Below are 25,645 nucleotides of genomic sequence, written 5' to 3'. Positions count from 1 at the left end.
TTCCTCTGGCTCAGCATCCAGCCTTTCCTCTGGCTCAGCATCCAGCCCTTCCCCGGCTCAGCATCCAGCCTTTTCCCTTGAGCTGCTCCTCCACCAGACACAGAATATCTCCATCCCCACCATCACATCCCACACCGCCCCAAACCCTCAAACACTATCTTATTTTCCTTCATTTGCCTTTGTATGCAGTAATTAACTGGGAAAAAACCCTTTTATTTTCACATCCAGGTGGAACTGTCCCAGCACTGTGATTGAAGCAATCCCTACTTTCCAACACTAAACAAACAGTGTTGGAGAGTTTGATTTATCCTGACACTTCCACAGCAGCGAGAGGACAAGTGGAAACGGCCTTAAGATGAGACAGGAGATTAAGATCAGATACTAGAACACTGGTTTTGGTTGCTCAGGGAGGTGATGGAGTCCCCATCCCTGGAGGTGTTCTGGATCTGGGAGATGGGGTTTCATGGTACCAGTAGTGGTACCACAGCTGGCCTTGACGACCTTAAAGGTCTCTTCCGAGCCTGACGATTCTCTAATTCTAACATTTTAAAGGTTAAAATAATCTTTCTAAAGATTCTTTTGGAATTATTCAAACTTTGAAGAGCAAAGCACTTGCTTGGCTGTACCTGCAGCTCTCTGCTCAGGTTTAGCCTCAGTGCTGCTGCCAGGGGCTGAGCACAAAGCCCTGAGCCATTCCTGGGACCTCCAGCAACACCCGAATTCCGGGCACAGCATTCCTGCTCCTGCTCCTCCCCAGCCCTCCTGTTTGGCTACACAAACACCAGCCTAGGCAGAGAAAATCGTGGTATCTGCAGGGAGCACTGCAGGATTCCTGGTGATCCACGACAGCTCCTCAGGAAAGCTGGGAGATGTGTCCCTGTGAGCCTGCAGGGGATGCCCTGGATGGAGCCCTGAGGAAGCTTGGCTTGTTTTCCAAACACACATTTCCAAAGCATCAGACTCTTGCTTCCCTAAGCTCTTTAGGTACCTGGCTGGGTCAAAGCACTTGCAACTTCCTAGGAAATTCTTCCAAGGTACCTCCATATATCCTTTAATGACTTCCAACTGCCTGGCTTTTAGCTCTGACTCACAGGACAAATATTTGATAAGAGAGGTAAATCAGGAAGCAATGAGAGGATCCAGGAGCAGGGGGCTGGGACAGGGAAGATTTGGGCCTGGCACAGGTGGGGTCTGACAGTGATGGATGGGCCCAGCATCCAAACCACATCTTGGGGTAGGATGGAGTCAGGTTTCCCACCAACCCAGAGATAAGCTTGAGTTTAGCTTTGCTGTGTCCCCAAAAAAAAAAAGGCTTAAGAGACTTTTATTCATTTCAAACTGAAGGCAACTCGGTTTTAAAACTGGGAGAAGACTCTAAGCCAAGCACAGCATAAAATGTAAAATATTAACTGGCTTGTTCCCTCAGTTCCTCGAGATTAAAATGTGCTGCAGGGAGAAAAACACTTCCAAAAGCCCAGTCTGACTGCCAGCACAGCATCAAAACAAGCAGAAAGAGCCACCACCCCCAAATCTCCAAGGTCCCCAACCAAACATGAGCACCAACTGCTCTGCAGAGCACTCAGCCATTTGCACATCACTTTATTTGCCAGACAAGACATGAATCCATCTGACAACAAAAATAACATTTTTTGAGACAAAGAGAATGAGGGAAAACAAACACAAGATTAGTAAAATAGCCACTAAGCTGTAAATATACTGAAGCTGCTTTACCATGTATACTACAAGCCATTTAAAAGAGAAAAAAAAAAACATCTTTCAGCAGGTTTAGGGCATGGATTGCTGTTACCTGTCATATGTGGGTAAGGAATCAATGACAAAAATCACTAATATTTAAAAAGTTACATAGAACAATAAAATGTAGGCGTGTAAATATAGACAGATTTAGCTCAGCAGGGCTGTGATACTTTTTAAACTTCAAGCAGCCACTAACCAGGGTCTGGTTCCTACTTGAAAGGTTAATGTTTTAAAAAGTGGTGAGCAAACAAATATCCATCAAATCCCTTTTCTGGTGGAACTCACCAGTGAGGTTGTTTTCAGGGAAACCTGTGGCTTCTGCCTGGCGTTTATTTTTGCAGCGTCTGAAGCCATCTCGTGTTCTGTTTTGTTACCATTTTCTAAAACCAAGGAACATTAAATAGAGGCTTCCCAGGAGATCAGGGACATGCTCCATGTTTTCCTCCAAGAATTCACAATAAGGCATGGAAGGAGCTGAAGTAAATTGGAGGAAAACACAGGGAAAGGCAAATCCAGTGGGATGGGAGCACTGATGGCAGCAGCTACAGATGTGAAAGGAATATCCCAACACTACACTACAAACGCCTCTCTCTTCCTGTGGGCTCAAAAAAACCCCCATGTTTTCAGAAGGGATTTAATTAATTAATGCTCTTTCTCATTACAGCATTTGTGGAGCAGCAACAGACACCTGAATCAGAGAGAAAAGCGATGCTGAGCTCAGGTCAGTCAGTGCTTTGCAGGCTGTTGGAAATGATATCACTTTCCTAACTCATTTTTCCAGTTAATGCCTTTAATTCACTTTTCTAATCAATTGTTTTAATTAATCATAAGCAGTGTGATTTCCACTTTATGCTGTATGGGATTTCCAGCATGTAGCTTTCTTCTCAGACTGATATTATTGGAATTTGATTGGAAAATAGCTGAAATTTGAAGTTTCGCTGAACTAAGCCTGATGAGCTTCAATAACCCTGAAACCCGGGCACCTAAAATGCAGATTTTATACCCCTTCAAGGAACTGCTGCAGAAAGCAGAAGGTAAATAAGAGCCTAACAAAGAAAACACAGCATATGCTGGAAACTCCCTGTCTGGGAAAAAGATATTAAAAAGACTGAAAAATGGTGATTAATTAGCATGACAACTGAGAAATCAATAACCAGTAGAGGAGAGAATACTAATTAATAAAGAGAATGATGTAAGTTACAACCAATGAACATTGCAGGCTCATAACACACCTTTTGGGTGCACAAATCCCCCAATATTTAAGGTTTTAAGTGGGAAAACATCATCTCCCTTCCCATTTTTTCTCTTAATGAAGATTGCTCACCAAGTCCCTATTTAAGACTCAAGCTACCACTGCCTTCTGCCAGGTGCCCATCACATTTCTGCAGCACTGGAATATATTCTGGGCAACACAGGAGAACTGGGATTCAAATTTCATCTTAACTTGACAGCAAAAAGCATCTCAGCTAACATTTATATATCAGCTGCGGGCGGTAAAATCCCATGGGATCATTTCAGCCTCAGAGGGGAGATGGGGAATAGGCACAACACTGAAAAGGAGCAAAGGAGAGCACAATTCTTAAAAATTTGTTTCCTTGGGAAACTCCAGGCATTTGCAAGGAGAGAGAACTATGGAAAATGGAGTAAGTGCCAAAAAATGCAATCAGGAACCAGCAGGTTTTTTTTGTCTTCTTTTTCAAGGGACCAGAGAAGAGGAAGGGAAAAAGAGCGAGAGGGGAAAATACCCCAAGAAAATGAGTTCCACATGTTCAAGAGATTATTGATTTAGCCATTGTAACTTGACTAAGGTTATTCTCCTGACAATGTGTATGGCAGAAAAAAAGAAAGTCATGCTACCCAACCCTAAAACACAAAGCAGATGGGCTTCTCAATGGCATTGGATTTTTTATTCCTCATTCCAGCCTCTAGGATGGAAAACTTACAGTATTTCTGTGGGTTTTTTCAGGTCAAGAACATTTTGATCAGTGAACTGTTTTCACCTTGCTGCATTTTGTTGGTCCTTTTCCCTTTAAGAGAACCTAAAATTGAGCATTTAACAGGAGCAAAATTGACCTGAGCCTTCATTCTGTTGGGGGAACTCTGGGTTTCAGTTTTCCGGTTTGCTTTCAAACTCATGTCAAAATGACTAAAAATTGGGAAAAAATTTAAGCAGCAGCCCAAGACTTGTAAATAGTTGCAATCCTAGAGCCAGAAGGGCTTGATACCACTTTAGTGTAATCATTGTGCTTGTCCAATTTGGTCATGAATTCAATGTACAGCAAGTATGGAGAAAAAACATGGATCAATTGATGTAACATTCCAGCCAGGATTGTGTAATTTTACAGTAAAGTCAGGAAAAAAATCCCAAAGCACAAAGGGACAGACACACACCAAGAGATGTAATTTTGTTTCCTGATCACTTTTACATAATTAAGGCAGAGGCTGATGGGTTTTGCTTGGAGAAATGCTGCAGCACAGGAACACTACTTGAATCAGACAACAACAATACCCAAGCAGACAACCTTAAATCCAAGGATTTAAAGACCATAAATCATGGCACTGAACTTCTGTGCATGAAATAAATGGGCTGATGGCAACCTAATTACAGAGCTGTTTGCTTTAAGTGTCCAAGAGTATCATTTTTCAGGATCTCTCAGCAGGAACCATCAGCATCCACAGGATAAATATCCCAAAAGCCTTCCCTACAACCTCTCTGGAACGGGAGCTGTCTCCCAGTGCCTGCACTTGGAGAGACACCCACATTTAAAGGTTTAACACACACTGCAGTCCATGTGCAGGTGCTTGCACCAAAACGCCCACACTTTTGTCAAGAGATAAATAAAGGGTGAGTAGGATCCTGAAGAGGACTGGCAGGACATAATTACCTTCCTGTGAGTCAGTGTTTGGAATAAAAACTACAAGGTTGCTCTCATTTATAGTATTAGTTGTATTAATAAGTACAGAAGTTTTAAGGTCATCTGTTTAAATATCTCATCTGCATCATTTTTATACGATGATTTGTATGTTGTTTATATTTGGTATGATCCCCACCCTTCCTTTTCTAAGCAGAAAGGAGTGGGAGCAAATCTGTGCAATTTTAAATTCTTAGGTTTAATCTCTCACTTGAAATTTAAAAGAACTTCAGAAAATACCTCCAGAAGATAAACACCTTGCATTATTTATATTAATGATTCCCTCCAACCTGGAGGTGAAGTTATTTTCAAATAACTGTTACATTTCAAAGTGACTCCAGACACAACAGGAGGGTGGCCTTGCCAAGCAGGACCTCAGGAGGTCTTGTCCCACCTCAGCTGTTCTGCAGTTCCCTGGGGACACAAGGCCAGTCCCAGGGCTGTGACCCCACATTTAAAAGGGGGGGTCAGTCACCAAACACTTCCAGAAGCAGAGGAGAGGCCATTTAAGCTGCACTCATCTGACCTTGGGATTTGAAATCCCCTGGGAGTCTCTGTGGGCTTCAGGAAACACCATTTTGCCACACTTCAGTGCTAATGAAAAGAGCATTACTCATCCACCAGCACTGGAAATGGATATTTTCCCCTCTGCTCCCAAAACAGGGCTGGAATGAACTCAAACAGTGAGCACAGTGATGGATCTGACAGCTTGGTATTCCATGAGCCAGAATTCCACCTGGAACCACCAGCATTCTAAACACAGCAGCAGCAAACTCTGTCCTGCAGCCCCAAAAGTAACAGACAGGTGCAAAGTAGCAGCTAATTCCTGGGTAAATACAGCAAAGAAGGTAATCCCTGGAAGAAAGTGCTCAACCACTTCTCCAAGGAGCTGAGCTGTCCCACAGCATCCAGAGGTGCCCACAGCCACTAGGACTGTTCTTCCCTCGTTTCTTCAGGAAGCTGTGGGCCAGCCAAGTACCAAAACCTTGGGAGTGCTCGCTGGGAGCTGGCTGATTAACGTCTCCCTCGTGTTGAACTCGTTATCTCAGGACACAGGAGGAGGCAGAGCAGCCCGCAGAAAACAAATGTAATCTTCTGGAAAGAGCACAGCCATTAGATGTTATCAGTTTGCAAAAAAAATTAAAGATTGAGACTGGAGGAAGCTCATGATTTGAATTCTTACAGCACTTCAAAGCAATTTGTGCATGAATGCGAGCATTTAGTCTTCTAATTAAAAAAGGGAAAAAGCAAGCAAAATAGTAAGACATCATTTACATGAAAGAGGGGGGAGTAAAAAAAACCAAAAAACAACCAACAACCAAAACTCAAACAAAACCTCCAGTGTTAATCAAGCACAGAGTGGATTCCAACCCAGAAAAGGGAGAGAAAGCTCCAGATTTAATGAGGGAAGGCGTTGGAGAGGAGCAGAACTCGCCTCAGTGCTTTCTGCAGCACTCCTGCCAAGCCATCCCACAGGAATTTCTACATCCAGCCTTTGGGAGCAAAAACTCATCAGATGTTGTGCAAAGCAGGGCCCTTTATTCCTGCCCCCTCACTGTTTTCCAAACAAGCCAAGGGTTGGGGCTCCAGGGTCCTGGCTCTGGGTCCCAGGGGATGGGATGGTCCCACCACAGCAGGGATGGAGAGAATTTTTCTGAAATATCGTTTACCCTAAATAAAGATAATGATCCCAGCCTTCTAAAAATGAGCTGTCCTGAAATGATTATAAATAAATTTACCTTTCAAACACTGAGCAGCAAGAAGTTACACTCAACTCCAGCTTCAAAATCAGACTGTGCTCTTCTGAGGAGCTGTGATTAACAACCCTGAATGATTTCTGTGTCTGAAAATCGATGCCTCAAATTAGCAGCTGAAATTTGTAAGAACTGCACCTCCCCAAAATTTCCCTAAAGGCATTTCACCTGTGCAAACACAACCCCTGAGGTTACAATGCAGGACTTTTTCAGTTTCCACTCAGGCATCTCCTCCTTAGCCAGGGGAGGAGCTTTTTGCAGCTATTTCAATGCCAGGGATGCTCCTGGCTCCACATTCCCGTGAATTCAAGCCATGCATCCTTGGAGTCACTGCAGGAGGAGAGTTCTGCTGGGTTATCCCAGACTTCCCACTGCTTATCCTCAAGTTTTCAAGGGAGAAATGCACTATCTGCAGCTTCAGCTCTGCTTGGAAAAACTGCCCATTTTGGGGCTTTTTATAAGGTCAGTGTTACTAATCAAAGATACAGGAAAACGTGGGAGAAAAAACACAATGCAAAAGAGCTGCAGAGCAGAGAGAACAGAGGAAAAAGAAACCAGCTTTCAGGATGTTTAGAAACAGCCTGGGTTCTTTTGGAAGATTGTTTTTTCCTCTATTCTGAGTTGTTTTTACCTCCCCAGTGCAACCTTCCAAGTCCAGGAACAGACTGGACTGCAAACTGCACAATCCCAGCTGTGGAGGATGGAATTGATACCTCAAATTGATATCAGATTCATGTTTTGCAAACCTAAATCACACCAGATCTTGCTACAGGCACAGCCCTGGGACCCTGCCCATCCACACAGTAAATTGTCATTTCTGGCCAACAGAGCAAAACATCACGAGGACAGACAACAGAACGTGGGAGCAGATTTCCACTGTAAAAAGGGAATTTAAACTGGAGGTAACCAGCTTTTCAGAAAAAAAAACCAACCCAGGAAGTTGACAGTGGTAGCGTTAATTCCTTTCCTGATGTGATGTCATTGCCAGTTGGGTTGTTCCTATTAAAAAGATCAAAAAGGCCTCATGTGCACACACATTGTTAAAATTCAAGCAGTGACAGAGGCAATTACTATTTTTCATTCCCTCTATAAATATTATTACAAGCTGCTTTTTCACAAAACATTTACAAACCACGAAGCAAATCCAGTGCTCCTGGTAAATGAACACAATTAAACCAATTTCTCTTTCAAAACATGAGAGAATTACTTGACCTCTCTTTTAATCTCGAGTCATGCCTAACTTTGTCTAAATAAAATATTTTGGAATCTCTGGAGAAAAGGCTGCTCATTTACTCCAAACAAATCTCTGCTGTGATTTCCTTCAGTGGTCTTCTTTGAGAAGCACTTGTGCTGATCATGGGTAGTGTCATCTTCATTAAAGATAATCAAGAATCCCTAGGCAGATATTTGCACTTGAAATTAGATGTTTCATAACATTTCAATATTTCCTAACATCCGTTCATATTTAATTCTTGAGGATGCTTCAGTGCACAGGAAATACAGATCAGTCCAAGCAGTTTTCCAACTAGAAATCGTTTGGAGCAAGAGGCCAACAGGACTGAGTGGCAAACCTGAAATTGAATTAAGGATTTAAGGCTGGATAGAGACCACCTCCAGCTCAGCAACTAAATAAATTCCCTTTCTTTTGCCTTTCTGTGCAATTATCTGTGTGTTGCACATCTGTCTGAACACGCAGGAACGACACCATAATCCACTTTGGGCTCGGGATTAGCGAGTTCAGGCTCCAAGGAGAAATAAAGGCATTAACACTACTTTGAATGGAGAATGGAAGTAGATTAATGCTACTCAGGGAATGAATATTCCTGTTGTCTCACAGTTACTCCTACAGTGGTAGCAGGATTTGACTGGCAGGAAGTGAAGGGGGGGAAAATAAGATTTAATGGGCTGAAAAATTTTCATTACGCTGATAGTGATAATTTATCTTCACAAATTAATGAATAAATTTCAACTTTAATAAATTGCTGATACACAGGAATTAACTTCAGCTCTCTGTTTCAGCATGGAATCTGTATTTTAATTTCCAAAAGCTTTCCATGTGTGTTTTCACAAGGCAGTTTTTGCACTGGGAACTGACAGACACTGGAACAGCCCGAAACTCCTGTCTCACCTCCCCAGCTGGACTTTTATTCTGTTTTTTTCACTCCTAACAAGGACACAAACACAAGGTTCCAAAATCAAAAGCATCAGGCAGTATAAAAGTTCAAAACATTCCAAAAACTGATGTCCATCCCCAAACACAGAGGACAAAAATGAAGTAAGGGTGCGAATTTCTGGGTTAGAACGAATTCACCGAATACTGAATTTCTTAAAATGAGACATTAAGTTATGAAAATTCTGAGAGCTGCGAGAGGCAAAATCCTTTCTCCAGTGTCTCATAACACATTAAATCAGGGTTATAAATTATGGGATGTGCTCCTGTTTCTCACTTGCAAACAAATGAAGAATAAGTGGCAATATGAAGCAGCTGCCTGGATCTCACTGTGTATAAGTGGTAAGAATTTAAGCCAAATTTGAAGTAAAAATGACCAAGTAACCATTACCACCAATTCCCACTGTCTTTCCCACATTTCCTGGCTCTGCAGCCCCTCATCCCCACGTACCAGACTTGGCTCCCTCCTCCATGTGCTCCCACTTTCATCCACAAAATGTTTCCAGTCTGAGCATTAGCTCACGGAAACGTAAATTTTCCAGGCAGAAAAGGTCCCACGGTGTGTTTGGGTTTACTCTGCTCCACATGTTCAGAATTACGAGCAGGTGACCCCTGCATCAACCTAAAAAACATGGAATGCCAACCAAATCCTCCCCAAACACCAAGTCAGGGATTAATAAATGATAATTACTGAATTTTAGGACAGTTTAGGAGTGCATTCTGATTGATAAACACAGCGATCACTAATAGCTTGTGTTAATTGGATATTTTTAAATGTATTTGCATCCAATTTCCACCATTATTAACCACAAGCTACTATTGCTATAGAAGTCATTGGATCCTCTCATTTAAATAACCAAAAACTCCCACAATGAAGCTATAAAATGCATAAAGTATAGAAGAAGTGGGGAAATGAGGTTCCTGAATTAATTTTGATGTGCTCCTTGCGGAGAGAGGGGATAAAACGAGACAAACAGTTTCTACACTGTCAATGCCATTTTAAGTTCACAAGTTGCAAAATGAGTTTTGCTTTCAGAGTTTGACATATCCTGATCAAGCACTAAAAGTGCCCTGAAAGGCAACAACAAAACAAACCCAGACAAAACAACAAAACCCAACCTGTAAGATTCAACTGCTGACAAAGCCCTAATGAAAACACAGATATTGGTTTAAAAAAACCCCCCAAAGCTGCATTTAACACACCCCCCCTATTAATCATCTATTGTTCCACCTGTTCTGAAGATTCATTTTACACTGATTTTACACGCCTGCATTAAAAAAACCCAATGCTTTCTTTGATATTCATAGAACCCCAGCATGGTTTGGGGTGGAACAGACCTTGAAGCTCATCCAGTTCCACCCCATGCCTTGGGCAGGGACAGCTTCCACCAGTCCAGGTTGCTCCAAGCCCCCCATATTCAGGAGGTAAAACCCAGACTATTTCACTCAGTTTGAAGTATGAAGATGAAATATTCTGCATGGAAACTTCAAGAGGAGAAATCAACGCATGGGAATAGCGCTGAGCAGCTGGAAACACTTCCAGGACCAACAGAGAGCTCACAAGTTCTGCATTTTAGACTTTTCCTACAACTTTCCCATCCAGGTATTCAAAACTTCACAGAAAAGCCAAGGAATCCCACACAAAGTGACAAGAAACGCATCAGACAAAGCCCTGTGACACCCCCAGGTGCTGCAGGAGGAGCAACCACCACCACTTGACTCAGAAACTGCAGCCTCAGCAGTCACAGCTCATTCCAGAACTCAGCTTCACAGGATTCCTTCAGGATTTATCCCTCGAATCAAGAACAGACTTGAGATTCACACCATTTTTTAAAAAAAGGTCCTCATGCCAAGTATTTCGCTCTATTTTAACTATTTATCCCCTTTGCCATGCCTTGGAAGATTGCTGGTCACCACAGGGGTTACAGGGAGGTCAACACCCTACCAGAAGGGGCTCCTCAGGTTTAAATTTATCCACCAAAAAGAGAAATTCCTACCTTCTCCTTCTCCACAGGGGCATTTTTAACACACATTTGTAGAGGAGGAGCCACAGCCACGGTCAGATGTGAGGAGCCCACGAGCTGCAGCTCATCTGAGAGCAGACGAGCTGAAAACAGCCTCCAACCACTCATTTTTTTGGAGTAGAAATTTACTGACCAAAGGAAAAACACAAAAAGAAGACCAAATTTCCATTTTCTTGCCTAGACAGAACCAAAACCCAGCACCACATCTCACAGAACAAGAGGTTCTGCTCAGATTTTATAATCCCATTATTTATTACTACATTTGTTCCAGCAGATTTTTATTTTAAAAACAAGTTCCGGGCGGCCCCCCCCCCAAGCCACATTTAGGCTTTCAAAGACTCTTAATTTTCCTTTCAGTGAGGTATTACTGTATTTCCTTGCCCTTGGAGAGTTTTATCTGGGATTATACACATGTACCAAAACACAGCTGTTCCACTTCTTGGCTCCTTTATTTATTTCCCAGAGAAAAACCTGCCTCTATCAGGCACCCAATTAGCTGCTCACTATCAAAAGGCTGCTTGGGCCTTTCATCTGCTTGAAAACTGGATTCAAGTGAGAGGGTGTCATGGAAACTGTGGCTGGGGTCATTTCCTGTTGCAATTTTTCAGTCACCAAAAATAAAATAGCAATAACAATAATAGAGGGGTTTTTTCTGATTTAAAAAAAAGAGTATTTGTTATCCCAAACAAATAGCAGCTGTGTGAAAAGGAAAATTATATTGTTTTTCATGAGAAATCTTCATCTGACAAAGCAGAAACTGATTTCTATTCAATGTTCAACTCTCTCCTAAAAAACTGAAGATTACACATGCAGAACACAAAACTTTCAGCAAATATGCAGTGAAATTAATGAAGAATTTAAAATTAAAAGCCCAGCTCACTGTACTACCACAGAGTGTGTGCTTCTCTAAATATTTCACTGAGCAAGTAGGATAGAAAATTATAGATAATTATACAGGAGATTCTAGCTAATGAGCTAAGGACAGTACTCCAAATTTAAAACAAAAATAAAAATGGGAAAGTTCATGAACTAGGGAGCTTTTTATCCTTCAGATGAGTCATAAATAGAGGTAATCAAAAATTTAAAAAAATAAGAATACCTTAGTTCTTTGCCAGATTTTGTTGTGTTTTGATTAAAAAGATAAGGGAGAGGAGAAAACAATACCATAAATTTGCACCTGTTCCCAGATAACGGAGTTTTTTAAACACAGAGTTAAGTGGGGGGATAACAGGGAAATGCAAATAACTCCTCTTAGAGAGGAATTGAATCAAGGATCTGACTTCTGCGAGAGCTTTTCTCTGGTGAGAGGAGATTGAGGAATACCTGGAACACATCCATTTATGAGCACACCTGGAAAGGTCCTCATTTGGTTTATCCAGAAAATGCTCCAAGTTCACTTGGCAAAAAGGCCTTGAGTGCTTTGTCTCCAAAAGCTTCTTCCAATTATTCCAATGGAATTCTCACTCAGCTCAATGACATCAATGCAGAACATCTTGGTTGATCCTGAGACAAGAAGTGCTTTCAAGTCCCAGAAGAACAGAGCCCAGCCCACTGCCTTTCACCCCGTTCCCATTCACCGTGGCCACGCACGTTCCTCTGGCAGCATTTTCCAACTGAATTCCCTTCCAAGCCCTTTGAAGGCACCTGGGTGTAGCCCAGCCCTTGGCTTTTGCCCTCAGCCACCATACAACCAACAGCTCTGCCCTTGGAGAAGCTGCAGACGCTCAACTCCAGCCAGACAGAACAACTTTGGCTCTCTCTTGGCATGACGGAGTCTCCAGCGTGGCCACACACGGATCAGATGGAGACAGGCAGCTGGTGCCCCAGGCAAGGAGCAAGGTGAGCTTCACCGCAGGCATTGCTGGGATCCACGCACATCTGGCTGGAGCTACCCAAGCACAGGCAGCCCCCAGCTCATCCTCACCGGGATGTTTTCTCGGGAACACGTGAGCAGTGTTTGCACACCAACAGGGGACACCAACCTTTCCTGCCAGGGACACACCACAGGAGGCTCAGGGTGGACAGCAGCAGGAATTTCTTCCTGGAAAGGCTGGTCAAGCATTGGAACGGCCCAGGGAGGTTTGGAGTGCCCATCCCTGGCGGTGCCCAAGGAACTCCTGGATGTGCCTGGGGACAAGGTGGGGATCAGGCACAGCTTGGACGTGATGGGCTGGGAGGGATTTTCCAAACTTAATTATTCTGGGATCTGACCAAACTAGAAACCCTACTCCAATCACATCTATCCAATTTCTAATTTAATTAAATGTGTGGATTTGCTTGTGTATGTTCCCCCACCCCTTTTTTTTTTCCTTTTTTTTTGGTTAATAATCTTCTTTTTCTTCACCTTTATTCAGCCATTTCCAAACCAGAATAGATTTCCCAAGGTTCTCCCAGGAGCTGAAGCTCTCTCTGCTTGCAACCCCACAGAGCACCACGTGAATGAGTAACAATGCAAAAGGAGACATCTTTATCAGACAACTCCAAGACTTTTTTTCCTGAAGTTTCGCTCTTTTTGTTAATGGAAAGTTAAATATATATCCACTAAATTCTTGTTCTTGTGAAGATTATTGCCAGGTCAAACTGAACATACCCATGACCTTGAAGCCTTATGTTTTGAGGAAGAAAGGTAAGGTTAGAAAAGTTTTTTAAGACCCACAGACAGGAAACAAAATGTAGCTGAGAGATTAAACAGAAGATGAAAGACAACATCAAATCTCAGTTTAAAAAAAAAATAAACACATCAAATGCTGTTGTGGTAAGTGGCCATTACAGACAAACCTGACATAAAGGAACTGAGAAAAGTTGTCCCAGTGTCCCCAGGTGTGGACGCTGCTGTTGCTGCCACAATCCCGGCTGAGCTTCCCGGGAAGGCCGAGGTCATTGGGAATGCAAAGCCCCAGCTGGGGTAGGAGGAACTGGAGTGTTCAGTGCCCCCCAGCCAGAGCCCTCCCCCACTCCCATCCTGCTCCCCATTATTCTCCAGTCAAGCTGAAAGCCACAAGGGCTTTTCCTCGGCCGCTCCGTGTCAGCCAGACTTGGGAAGCTCCGCAGGAATTGCTGAGGGATCCAGGAAGGCACAAAAGCCTCCTGCCACAAAGAGCCCTTTCATGTGGCCGTGTGTCCATTAAACACGTCCTGGTAATGTGCATATGTTCTATAAAGTGATTATAAAGTGAAGGCTCAGTCACTAACTCAGCTGCACAATAAGATTTTTAAGTCTGTCACTGGAAAACCAGGATTTGAAGTGAGGAGCTGGCAATGCTGCACAGCTCCTCTGAGTAACACTCAGATAGGCCTGGTACCCACTACGACCGCTGAATGTGGATTTTCCATGTCTTAATACTTTCATTTCTTTATTTGGTGACACTCAGGCACCTCACACTGTTCAGGAAAACATGGAAAGGAGGATTCAAGCCCTGACAGTGTTCCTGCACCAAACATGATGCTCTCAGGACACTGGAATCGCTGCTCTGGCAGGTTGGAAACAGAAAGTTAATAAACAATCAAACAATAGAAATAATAGATCAGATCTTGCTGTTACGCCATGGATCAGGATGAACTGGTGAGCTGCCACTCCTGCTCTTATCAACACCAAAGCAGTACACAGCCACTTCATCCTTTTCCTCCATCTTTTCCCTCCCTTTCCTTTTCCCACAGCGGCTCAGCATTTCCCGAGATTTTGGATAACTAAGATAGGTAAAGACTCCTGCCAGCTCTGTGGGAAAGCACGTTATCTTCTGTCCACCAAAAGGAAAAAAAAGTTTTTAAAAAGTGATTTAAAAAAAAAAAAATCTTTTTTCTTTCTACATCATCAAAGCAAACCAGAATTTGGGAACACTCTCCAGTGTGGGTGTGGCTGTGGGCCAGCTCTGCATTCCGGCCTGTGCAAACCACAGCCTTGCTATAGCAAGATTTCCGTATTTTAAATATATTTTTAGACTTAGGGCCTGATGCTGACACTGGCTCTAACTTCATTTCTGAGCAAGGATCCCAAACAGGCTGTGAATCTATTTTCAGGATTAAAAGGAAATGTTGTCAACCAGCAGCAGCAAAACTCCAGTCCAGCTCCTCATGGGACATGGAGGAAGAGCGGGTGGTTGCAGAACTGCTGGGGTTTGTCATGCAAACCATTATCAGGTGTGCACTTCACCCATCCAGATTCCTTCCAGGAATAGAGAATTCCAGACTGGTTTGGGTTGAAAGGTCCTTAAAGGTCATCTCATTCCACTCTCTGCCATGGGCAGGGACACCTTCCACTGTCCCAGGCTGCTCCAAGCCCCAATGTCCAGCCTGGCCTTGGACACTGCCAGGGATCCAGGGGCAGCCCCAGCTGCTCTGGGCACCCTGTGCCAGGGCCTGCCCACCCTCCCAGGGAAGAATTCCTGCCCAATATCTCATCTAACCCTGCTCTCTTTCAGCTTCAAGCCATTCCCCCTTCTCCTGTCCTCCATGCCCACATCAAAAGTCCCTCATGGATATCTTCCATCAAGCACAAAATCCCAGGGGACCTGTTGCCATCACATTCTTTATTCCCTGTACCATTGGAGAGGTCCTTGCCACACCAGAGCTGCCATCAGGCCACCTCAGCTCCATTGTGCAGAGGGGGGCCAAGTGCTTGCCTGGTGCCATGGGCAGGGAAGTGGCCTCCAGCACTCCAATGGCACTGGGAAGCAAGGAGACAGGGAACGGCAAACAGGGAATGACAAAAATGACACAAAACAAGCGAAGTAGAGGGCAGGAAATGGTGGAGTGACACAGGAAAGCAGCAGAAATCCAGCCCTGCTGCTCCTTCCCCCTGCACAGGAGTTTGAGGTACAAACTCCATAGAAACCCCCTGTGCTTCCCAAGGAGCCACAGTTTGGGATCAAAGGCTTTGAACAAGCAGGGACATTTTTTGTATAGAAGTTGCAAGAAGATTTTGATTAATAAAAAACAGGGAGGAGCCTGGATTGAGCCTGACCCACAGGGTGTGTACCTACACTATAGGCACATCAAGAACAGCAGCTTTCTTTACAATTCCAAAGAATCCCAAATGAACACATTCCTTCACTAAATATTTTAATCACTATCATCCCTTTAGAGCTGCTTATTTTTCCTCCTCTTTATCCTGCCTTTTCAGGCTCCATGAAGCCATCCAGACAACACACACGGAGCAGGGAACGCGCTCGGCAGGTCTGACGTTTCAAACGAGCCTGCCCAGAGCAGCTCTGCATTCATTTCATCCCCACTCCACATCTTCCCTCCCCAAAACAGCTGCTGCACCTTTGCTCCTCAAGGAGAAATCCACCATTCCAAGCACTGAAAACCATGGCAATGGATGTTGGGTTTCATTTATTTTTGGAGGCTGAGCTTCTATTCTTGGAAATGTAGGAAAAAGCAGCATTTCAAAGTCTGAGGTTGCAATTACCAGAACATATTTTTTTTAAAATGTATTTCTAGACTTTCAGCCAACCACTTGCTGAATAAATACATAAATATGAAGGGGGAGGCAAAATTCTATTTATGTGACATCACAGTGAATCGATACATTAAAATTCACGAGACTGCATTTCTTACCAAATAGAAATAAACAACTTGTTTAATAGAAATAGAAATGACCAGTTATCTCCTATCATGGCTATGCTGGGGTTATTTTAATTTTGGCTTTGCATCCAGTAGTTTTAATGGAAATACAGCATCATCAGTATGTCAGTATTTAAAATTTCAGAAACCAAACGCAACTTTTGGAATAAAATTCCGTGTTCCCAGTGGTGAGCTCAGCACAGCAGGGGTTCCTCTGCCAAGAACAGCTGGATCATCAGCAAACTGAATTTAACAACTTCAAGACCGACAAGCACATCCATCAAAGCAGCTGCTGAAATGATCTAAGGATTGTAAAATATAACAGCAGCAGAATTCAAAAGGAAGAGTCAGAATATGATAATTCATAATTACAGTTTCATTTCGGTCAAAAATAAAAAACTAAAAGTAAGACTTCTTGTTTTCCCCAATTGCACTAATAAGCAGTAATTCACAAGAGAAGGTTGGCTACTTAAGTGCCATTAGGTTTGTATTTGCAACCTCCACCTTGGGGTGAAGCTCATCTAAAGCTAAAAAATTCTGACAAGTTTGCAGTTTCCACGCTCTTCCTGCAATAGATGTGAATATTAACTTTCTTCCATTTTTTTAATCACAACCTCCTTCAAGGAAGACTCAAGAGGCTGTGTACCCAGGAATAACATTTTCTAATTTTAATCAAACAGATCAAAGACTGAAATTTACAGTTTAAAAACAGCTGCCTGACCACAGCTGCATAATGTGATAGACAAGCATCCTCAGTGCTTATTCCTGCCTTCCTGCCTGCACCAGAAAGTGCAGTTTTCCCTGCAAACTCCACCAAGCCAGACCAAGGGAATAAATCCCACATCACACCTGGCAGTCCTGGAGAGCCACTGGCAAAAGGAATGAAAGACAACTACAAAATTCGTATTCCAGACAATTCATTGGGAAAACAGTGTGCCCAAGGAAGTCAAACTACCTACAGCTGTCGCTTATTTAAACTAAATATCCTTTCATTGTTAAAACTGCTAAGTGTATTAGAAACCCTTCTATTTTTATCTTTCAATGCCTTCCATACCACACAAAAATCCTGTCCCCAGAATGCTGGTTTGGCCCCTCTGGAATACACTTGTCCATGAGGGCTCCACCAGACTGCTGCCAGCGTGAAACTGAACCTGCAGCTCATGCAGCAGCTTCAGCCTCCAGTAACAAAACAGGAACTGCAATTCAGGATCCACAGAGTGGAAGTGGCTTTTCCTCCTCATTTCACACTCCTTGCAACGATGGGAGATTCTGCCTCCCTCTTATCCTCCAAATAGAGTTTAGCAAAAGTCAGAAATCCCACATGATTCCAATATTGGAGAAAAGAGGAAAAACAATCTGCTAATTTTTCAATTGACCATGAACAAGGCAAGAAAAATATCCTGGATGTGACCTCCTTCTGTACCAATTTTCCATCAGCAGCTGCCCCTGTGCTGGTTTGCAATGGACAGGCAGCCACTGCAAGCAGATACTTCAGGAAAACTTACTTTTGCTCCCCCAAAATGCACAATTCCATAGCCACACCATGGAGTCCATTGTAAGGTACTCCCAAAAAGCTCTCCTGGCCTCCAGCACATCCAACAGCTCAGCAGCTCCTGCAGCCCAAAAAGCCTCACAGCACTCGTTTTTCTCTTCCCAGCAGAAGTCAAACGCAACCAGTCTGTGCTGAGGACTGGAGCTCCCTCCTGTTCCCAGGGTTTGGGAAGCACCAGGAGCTGAGCCATCCCACGCTGGAGCAATCCCACCTGACACACAGCACCAGGAACGGCCCCGGGCAGGAGCAGCTCTGCTGTCACCCCACAGCTCTCCTGCAGCTGCAGCACTGCTTGACCAGCTCCCAGTTTCCCATCTGTGTCACATGGAGGGGGAAGGACAAGGAATAATCACTGGCAGGGCGGATCCCACAGCTGATCCCTGTGCTCACACGGCTTCTGGGAAAGGACTGGGGGAAAAGTGCTCTGATTTGGATAAATCCCAGACTTCGTGCTAACTCACCATCCATTCCAGTGTCAAATGCTGCTCTGACACTCCTGCTCCACACAGTTTGGGGTTCCTTTCTTTTCCAACAAATAAAAGGCAAAGAGCTCTCCTGGCTCTCCGTGTGGTCTTCCCAAGGTCTGGGAAGCCTTTTCCAACCACGGCTCAGAGCCTGCTCCAGGCAAACAGGCTCCCACTACAGCTACTTTTGGGAGTCTGTCCCCTCTCCCCCAGCCCATCACCACAAACACCTCCTCAGATTTTGTTTGATTTAACTTCTGAAGTGAAAGTATGGCCCAAGAGGAAATGTTTCTACTTCTTCCTCTGCTGAAAGGGACAGAAGCAGGGACTGAGCAGGGCCAGGGAGGTCATGGGAGCACCTCAGCCCTTTGGTGTGGTACCATCACATCATCTCTGTCAAGCTGAACTTATCACCACATGCAATTTGGCGTGAAATCCCCAAAAATCAGCACAAAAATAACCCTACCAGGGCAAACACACAAGATATTCCACTTAAGGTGTTCCAGCTCCTAGAAACTTTTATGGCAACTTCCAGATGTGTCTATTTTAAATCTTTTTTCTTCCCCCCCAGCCTCATTCCCACCTGTGACAATCCTAGGTATAGCCAGAAATTCCTACAGCATGGCAGGGATACGTGCAAAAGAAGGTCAAAACTGGACAGGGAGCACTGGCCAGAGAGTTCTGCAGACATGCTGGAAGGAAAATTACATTGTTTTATTCAAAAGGTGAAGGGGGTTCAAATCACACGGTCCAAGTTGTGCAAATCCATGAGCTCAGAGGACAGCAGCACTGCTTTTATCAGCTGCTCCTGGCTGGGAAGCTGCTAAAGGGAGATGTAATAGTTTGCTTTCACTAATTATTGTAAGTGTGCAAATATACTTTTGGAAAAATCACTTGGGAGACACTCCAGAGTCCTTCGAGACAGTTGATAAAGCAATACTATTAACACTTTTCCTGAGATTGGAAATGAGTGTTCCTGATTTGTGGCATCAGGATTATTTCAAAAGTCAACTCAGATTTTCACTGCTAAACCAGACACATAATTTCATCCAGATTTCTGCACAGGGAAGAACACACAGAGCACAGGATTCAAGCAATAACTTGGCTTATATTTTATATCAGAAAAGGCAATTCTCCACAACAGGCATTGCACAAGCACTAATGTTTTTATACTCTGTTTTCCATGGAAAAGAGAACACAAGGATATCCTTTCAGATTTCATTAACACTGCATGTTATTGAACAACAATAAGCTACAGGAAAGTGATGATTGAGGAATGCTGGCTCTATATTTTTACACTTTATTCTGCATTAAACCACCAATACAAGAGCTATTAATCAAAACCTCATTTGACATACAAAACAAAGGGTGATACATCAGATAAGTTACTTAAACTTCAATTATTAAGTTATATTGTTCATGTACAGAAAAAAAATTTTAAAGAAAAAAATTTCATCTTTTCCTATTCAACTGCATCAAAATAAATCATTCCTGGGCCATTACCCAACCTTTAGTGAAATTCCCTGATCCATGAAGCATTGCCATTTCCAGGCTTCACAGGGAGCCAGGCTCAGGTAGCCCCGAATCCCAGTTCCATCTATGGAGTGCCCTGACAACAGAAATAACAAAATTTGGGGTACTTCCTTAGAGCTGGGCACTTCCACACAGGAGGGCACTGAACTGACAAGGCTCCAAGCATTTCTCAGCCAATTTTTTCCCAATAATTGACAAACAAACAAAAAAACCTGTTTGTACTTAATGCTCCCTTTTAATATACAACTATAAAAGAATAACTGGGAAACACACACAAAAAAACTTAGTCTTTTTTTCCAATTCAAACACAGCTTACCTCTCTGAAAGAAAAGAATTTCTCGATGTTTTCTGACAACAAAAATTAGGGTTTTTTTCTCCCCAGTGCCTGGCCAGGCTACAGCAGCAGAGCAGCCTCTCAGGCACCAACCACTCCAAGAAAAAGTGGGATAACACGGCTGCATTTCCTCGTGTGCCTTCCTTCTGTTATCAGCCCTGCCACAGCTGAGACTCCCAATCACCTCCCAGGATATCTGAATTCCTGCTGTCCCACGCCGGGACAGCTCATTATCTGCCAGCCCACCTTGCTGCTCCACACTCCCAACTTTTATCTGGCCGGGCCAGCTGCATTCCCGGTGTTTGAAGTGGAATGTCAGCCTTTGCTCGTGCCACATCACTAAGGACGGCCCGAGCCTTTGAAGAGACAACTCAAAGCCTAATTAAAAATTCAGATTCGGTCTCCCCCACGCAGCCATTCCTGCTGCCCTTCCACCAGGACCTCTCGCTGTCTTTTTGAAATGTTTCATGTCGGGGGGAAAAAAAGGAATATGTGTGGAAAAGGATGAAAAACTTGGGCTGTCAGAGAGCCTCGAGTGAAGCTGCTGTAGCTGGATGCAAACTAAGACATAATCATGTAAAACAGATGAGGTTTTGCTCCACTGGTTTCTACTCTGTAATTATTACCACAGCACACACTACTGCCAAGTAATATTAAAATAACCCAAAAAGGTATAATCAAACACTTAACAGCCTTCCCTACTTATGGTTTTTTTTTTTTATTTCAGCTTCACAAGCTAAAAATAATAGGAGAAAAAAAAAAGGAAACAGTTTTTTGTGCTGTCATTTGGCTGAGGGTGCACAAGGTCCAGGTTTCAGAGCTGGAGGATGTGGTGTTTTACACCACTTGCTATGCAAGTACCTCACAGTCATCACAGATTTATTCATAAAGATCCAGCAAAAGAAGTGGAGAAATGTGTGAAACTTCTGATTTCAGAGATGGAGAATCACAGTTCTGGAATTTCAATTGGTCTGCAGGACAGCTCAAAATGAGATTTATCTCTTCTAAGTAGTAAATCCATTAGCCAGCAGACAACCCCATTGGAAAAAATAAATACTGCATTCTGTCAGTGCTCATTTTCAAAAGGATTAAATAAACAGACAGTTCTAGTGACTCCAACTCTTTGCCATCACCCAGAAATCCTCAAAGAATGTGGATTTTTCAGCCCATATAAGCCCCTGGACATCTCCCCGTTTCTGTGTCGTGCTTGTCTGAGCACAATCTGTTCTTCTAGAAAAACATATGGCCAGACAAGCTATTAGGAAGATAAATAAATAATATGCTTGCCAATCAACCAGCAGAAGCCTGTACTAAGCTGTTATTTTACACATTGCTGCATCACCTGATGTATCAAGATATTATAGCATGCACAGTATTAACATTAAAAACGAACAGGAAAAAAATGACCAGCAAACTGGGTTTTTTTCCAGGTTCAACATGCACAGTTTTGATTCCAGCCCCCAAGATCAGTAACAGACAATGAGAAAGGGCTGTGCTTCCTTCACGGAGTAAGAGTTAAGGATTAAGATGGCAGAGCTGCCTTCACAAATATTCAAGGCCCTCTGGGCCTACAACTTTTGTTACTGTCTGGCTGGAAACATCAACATGCATTTTGAGAGCTATAGATGCATTTAATGCTTTTCATCTTCAAAGCATTTCTTACTCCTTTCAACTCTGGCTGCAAGTAGTATATCCCTGTTTTGGAGATGGAAACATTACCTTGCCCCACACTATCAAAAAATATCCCTCACCTCACCCAGAGCAGATTTAGAGAGTTAAACCTCGCCAAAACCAAACCGAACACTCACAAAAGTTCTGATTTATTCTCTTCCTGCCTTCACCTCCCAACTAAAGAATTTCAGTTGTTTCAACCAACAACCTACCCTGTAATTTCAGCCAGGTCAGAGAAGCCAGGATCAGACGAGCCAGGTAACAGGGATGGTGAAACTCCACCCAACACATCAGGTCATGCCACAACCACCAATTCAGTTACAATTTTAGTCTAAAAGGGCTCTTAACTTTGACTTAGTGCAGAGTGTCAGCTCTGCCCAGGAGAATATATTACAGGACTGTCACACAAGTAGTCATTGACCGAGCTGCAGCCCTTGGCAAGCGATGCCATGGGATATTTAGGATGCAGTTCGCTGAGGAATGACAAGGAATGCAGCAGGGCTCGCAGAGCTGGGATTGCACACTGCCTCCCAAGGATGTAGCCTGCTGCCCAAAGGTGGTCCCTGGAATGACAGGGATGCTGGCAACATGTGCTCTGGCTATGGAAAAAAACGAGGGAGCAGTTCCAGGCGACTGGTACAGCACAACCCAGAATCCAGCGGCTTCTCCAGCACCCTCCGTCCTGCAGGAGGGAGAGGGAAGATAAGAGATTGTGGTGAGGCTGTTTCTGGTTGATTTGGGAAATCCCTCTGGGCAGAACCATAAACAGATCACCTCTTCTGCTGAGGGCAAAAATCCATGTAAGGATGTACATGTACACACCACTCATACCCCAATATGTGAAAGGGAATACACAGGATATTATAACATAGCAACATCATTAACCAGGGGTTTGGCAGAACTGTAACACAGAGGGGGAACAATAATTAATCAGAGCAACAGAGAAAAATCAGACAACTGATGAACTTTCTGTATTTAACCGCTCCTGGAGAAACAGCACACAGGCAGACACCCAGGAACCCACACACACTGCAGAGCCCAGCACGTGTTCTCACTAAGGGAATCCTTGGTATGGTACAAATACGTATACTCTAATTGGAAATTTAAATAAGAATTTATGAAGCTGCTGTTCAACACATTCAGCAAATGATGCAACTCACGAGTTGTCACCTACACTACATGATCCTCAGCAGCTCTAGGCAGTACCATTCAAGGAATAAATTTATAAATGAAACCAGAGCACTTGTATGGGCGAGGAAACAAAGCACTGCCCAAAGGTAAGTCAGACACTGCCCTCGTGCAAGTCTCTGTAAATAGACAGCAGTGGTGTGAGTGCCAAAATCAATTGTCAGACTGGCGCTGCCACCAGACACCTCTCTCATGCTCAGTCTGCCTCTAGCTTCAGCCTCTATTCCAGAGGTACCTCACTCTTCTCAACAATGCAAAAATAATGGGATTTCATGAGAAACAGTCCTCACTGCTGTTGGACCAGCACCATGAAGTGCAGGTAGAAGGAGAAGGTGTCACAGGAAGGACACGCCGCACAGAGGAGACAGAGCTCGTTTAGAGCACTGCCAGTGCTCCCGCAGAGATCTGATTTATTTCCTATCTCACAGCTTCCACGTTCATTACTCCCTGCCCCTTCTCACAGGCATTTAAGGCTCACACATTCCATGGCTCTCCTCTTACCTCTTCCACTTGCTCCTCTGGTGGCTGCTCTAGAGACTCCACCTCATCCTGCCTTCCTGCACTTCTGGAGGCTCCGTCTACACTTTCCTCTTTTCCCAGACTCAAAACACACCCAACCAACCTCTCACCTTCACTCTACTGAAGCATTTCCACCTGCTCCTGCACTCATTGGATGCTTCCTCCCCACCTCCAGCTCAGACCTACCCTTCCTGCAAAGCCCTCTGGTGACACCACCTCCTGCCTATTGCCAGGATGTGCAGATGTGGGAGCCACAGCTGGCACGGACCAGAGCATGGGGAGAGCACGCAAGGGAAGCATTAAATCCTGCCACTTCCTCCTCTCTCGTTTATGAAGCAAAATAAAACCGCAGCTCGCTAATGGCTGGATATCAACCCTTCCTGGTGCTACCACAGCTTCCCCTCACTAGTCCTGATTTGGGGCCGGCCTCCATGTCACCCTCTAAACCAAGGACAACACCCTTGGGATTTGTATCCAGTTAATGCTAAGTGTTCTCACTCTCCTTTCAAAATCCCACACCTCTTTTCTGCCAGCACAACCTGTTTGCACCAGCCCAAGCATCCCCACTGTGCTGGCAGCCCTCACGTGGCACCAGGTGCCCACCACCACTCACCAACAGCCCTGAACAAGCAGGGAAAAAGGGAATTCTGTGCCAGCTACACCCAGCCCCGCCTGAGCAGGCTTTGGAAATTTCAGCCCTAAAATCAAGTGAGAAGCACGGGCTGCAGTGACACATGTCATAACATTTTTTGTTCTACTGTAGGAGGTCAGCAGAGAAGCTTCTAAAATCAGGGGAGGTTTGTTCCCACCGGTTTTTAATCTTAAACAGCTGTAATAATGTTCCAAGGGGGAGCAAAGGACAGGCTGGGCATTAGCGTGATGGGAGTTGAGACAGCCAAAATATGAAGCATATAAAAATAGAGCTCAGTATGAAAAGGGTTTCAGTTTAACTACCAGTTTCACCACATTAAATTACTTCAGGGCCTTAAATATCCAACTAATAGTAAACAGAGTTTTAACATTATTTGCATCCCCGTGCACTGGCATCCGGATTGTTCCCGAGCTTGGATCATCAGTACAATTCTCGGAAAGAAAAGCTGGCTCATCCTATAGTTAACTTCTGTAACAATGTATATTTTTATGAGCCCTTTTTTTAAATACAATACACGTTGAGGTGATCGCATTACAATTTTTTTAACGCCAGAAACGGATTTAGCAATGCAATTATACTGACTTCATTTGCATTAACAGAGACTCCACCAAAGCAAAGGATTATGCTTATATCTTTTGAGGGGAAATACATACATGCGTATGCACGGCAGAAGGAAAAAAAAAGTGACTTCCTTGAATTCAGTACATCAATAATGTACCTTGTTAAGTGAAGTCATTTAAATCCGCGTCTTCTTAGCATCAAGGACAAGAGACAGCTCAGTGTTTGCCCGGACAAAACAAGCCCTAGGAGGCCGCCCAGCACAATGATGGTCCAGAGGTGAGAGAATGCAGCCAGTTTAGAGAAGATAAAAAGCCATTTGGGTAGAGACCCCCGCTGATCCTATGAAAGTGTCTCCTTTTCAATTTGGGAGGCTTTTAAAACTGCATTTGCTACTGACCATACCTTGCCCTGAAAGCCGCCTGGGATTCGATTTCACTTTTTCCCCCCCGGAGAGGGTCGGCAGCCGCCCGGCTGTACCGCAGGTACCAGCGCTGCCTGCAAGTCCCACCAGCCCCTCGCAGAACACCCCGCAAACAACACAGAACTCCCGGCAGTGAGAATAACCTTCCTCCGAGCCCCGCCGTGAACCCAGCATCTGAATAAATTCCTCCGGCCGCACTCTGGGGCCGGGAAGCATCACTTGCCCCGAACGCAGCGCTCTCGGGCTGCCCGCAGCTCCTGCCCGCGGGATGCTCGGGCGGGACCGGCTCAGCCCCGAGTCCCCAGCCCGGAGCTACCCCGGGGCACGGCAGGCTCAGCTCCGAGCCCGGGCTCGGACCCCTCCGCAGCTCCGGGAGGCGGCTTTGGCTGCTTCTATTGTGTAAATTACAAATAAACCAAGAAACTGCCCGCGCCCCGCCGCTACGGCCCCGCTCCCCTTCAGGCGGGGGAAGCGGGGCCGGGGAGAACGGGGGCCGAGGGAAGCCGGGCCAGGGGAAGCCGGGGCTGGGGGAAGCCGGGGCTGAGCGGAGCCGGGGCCGGGGGAAGCCGGGGC

The 25,645-nt window shown here is 44.4% G+C and overlaps 1 protein-coding gene across 1 annotated transcript in view; it reads right to left on the bottom strand.

Annotated features, from left to right (window-relative positions):
• The window catches only part of CACHD1 (cache domain containing 1), an 81,779-nt gene extending 62,929 nt beyond the window's left edge, over positions 1-18,850 (bottom strand). Inside the window, exon 1 of the mRNA XM_042030903.1 lies at positions 18,777-18,850. The gene's annotated coding sequence lies outside the window, so the exon portion shown is untranslated. The remainder of the gene's footprint in view (positions 1-18,776) is intronic.
• Between the last annotated feature and the right edge of the window lie 6,795 nt (positions 18,851-25,645).

Source organism: Corvus kubaryi, unplaced genomic scaffold, assembly GCF_017639235.1.
Source record: "Corvus kubaryi isolate FWS band 111438036 unplaced genomic scaffold, C.kubaryi_AGA036_p1.0 37334, whole genome shotgun sequence".
Classification (NCBI taxonomy): Eukaryota; Metazoa; Chordata; class Aves; order Passeriformes; family Corvidae; genus Corvus; species Corvus kubaryi.
Note: the sequence above shows the minus strand (reverse complement) of the source record. Positions and strands in the feature narration are given on the sequence as shown.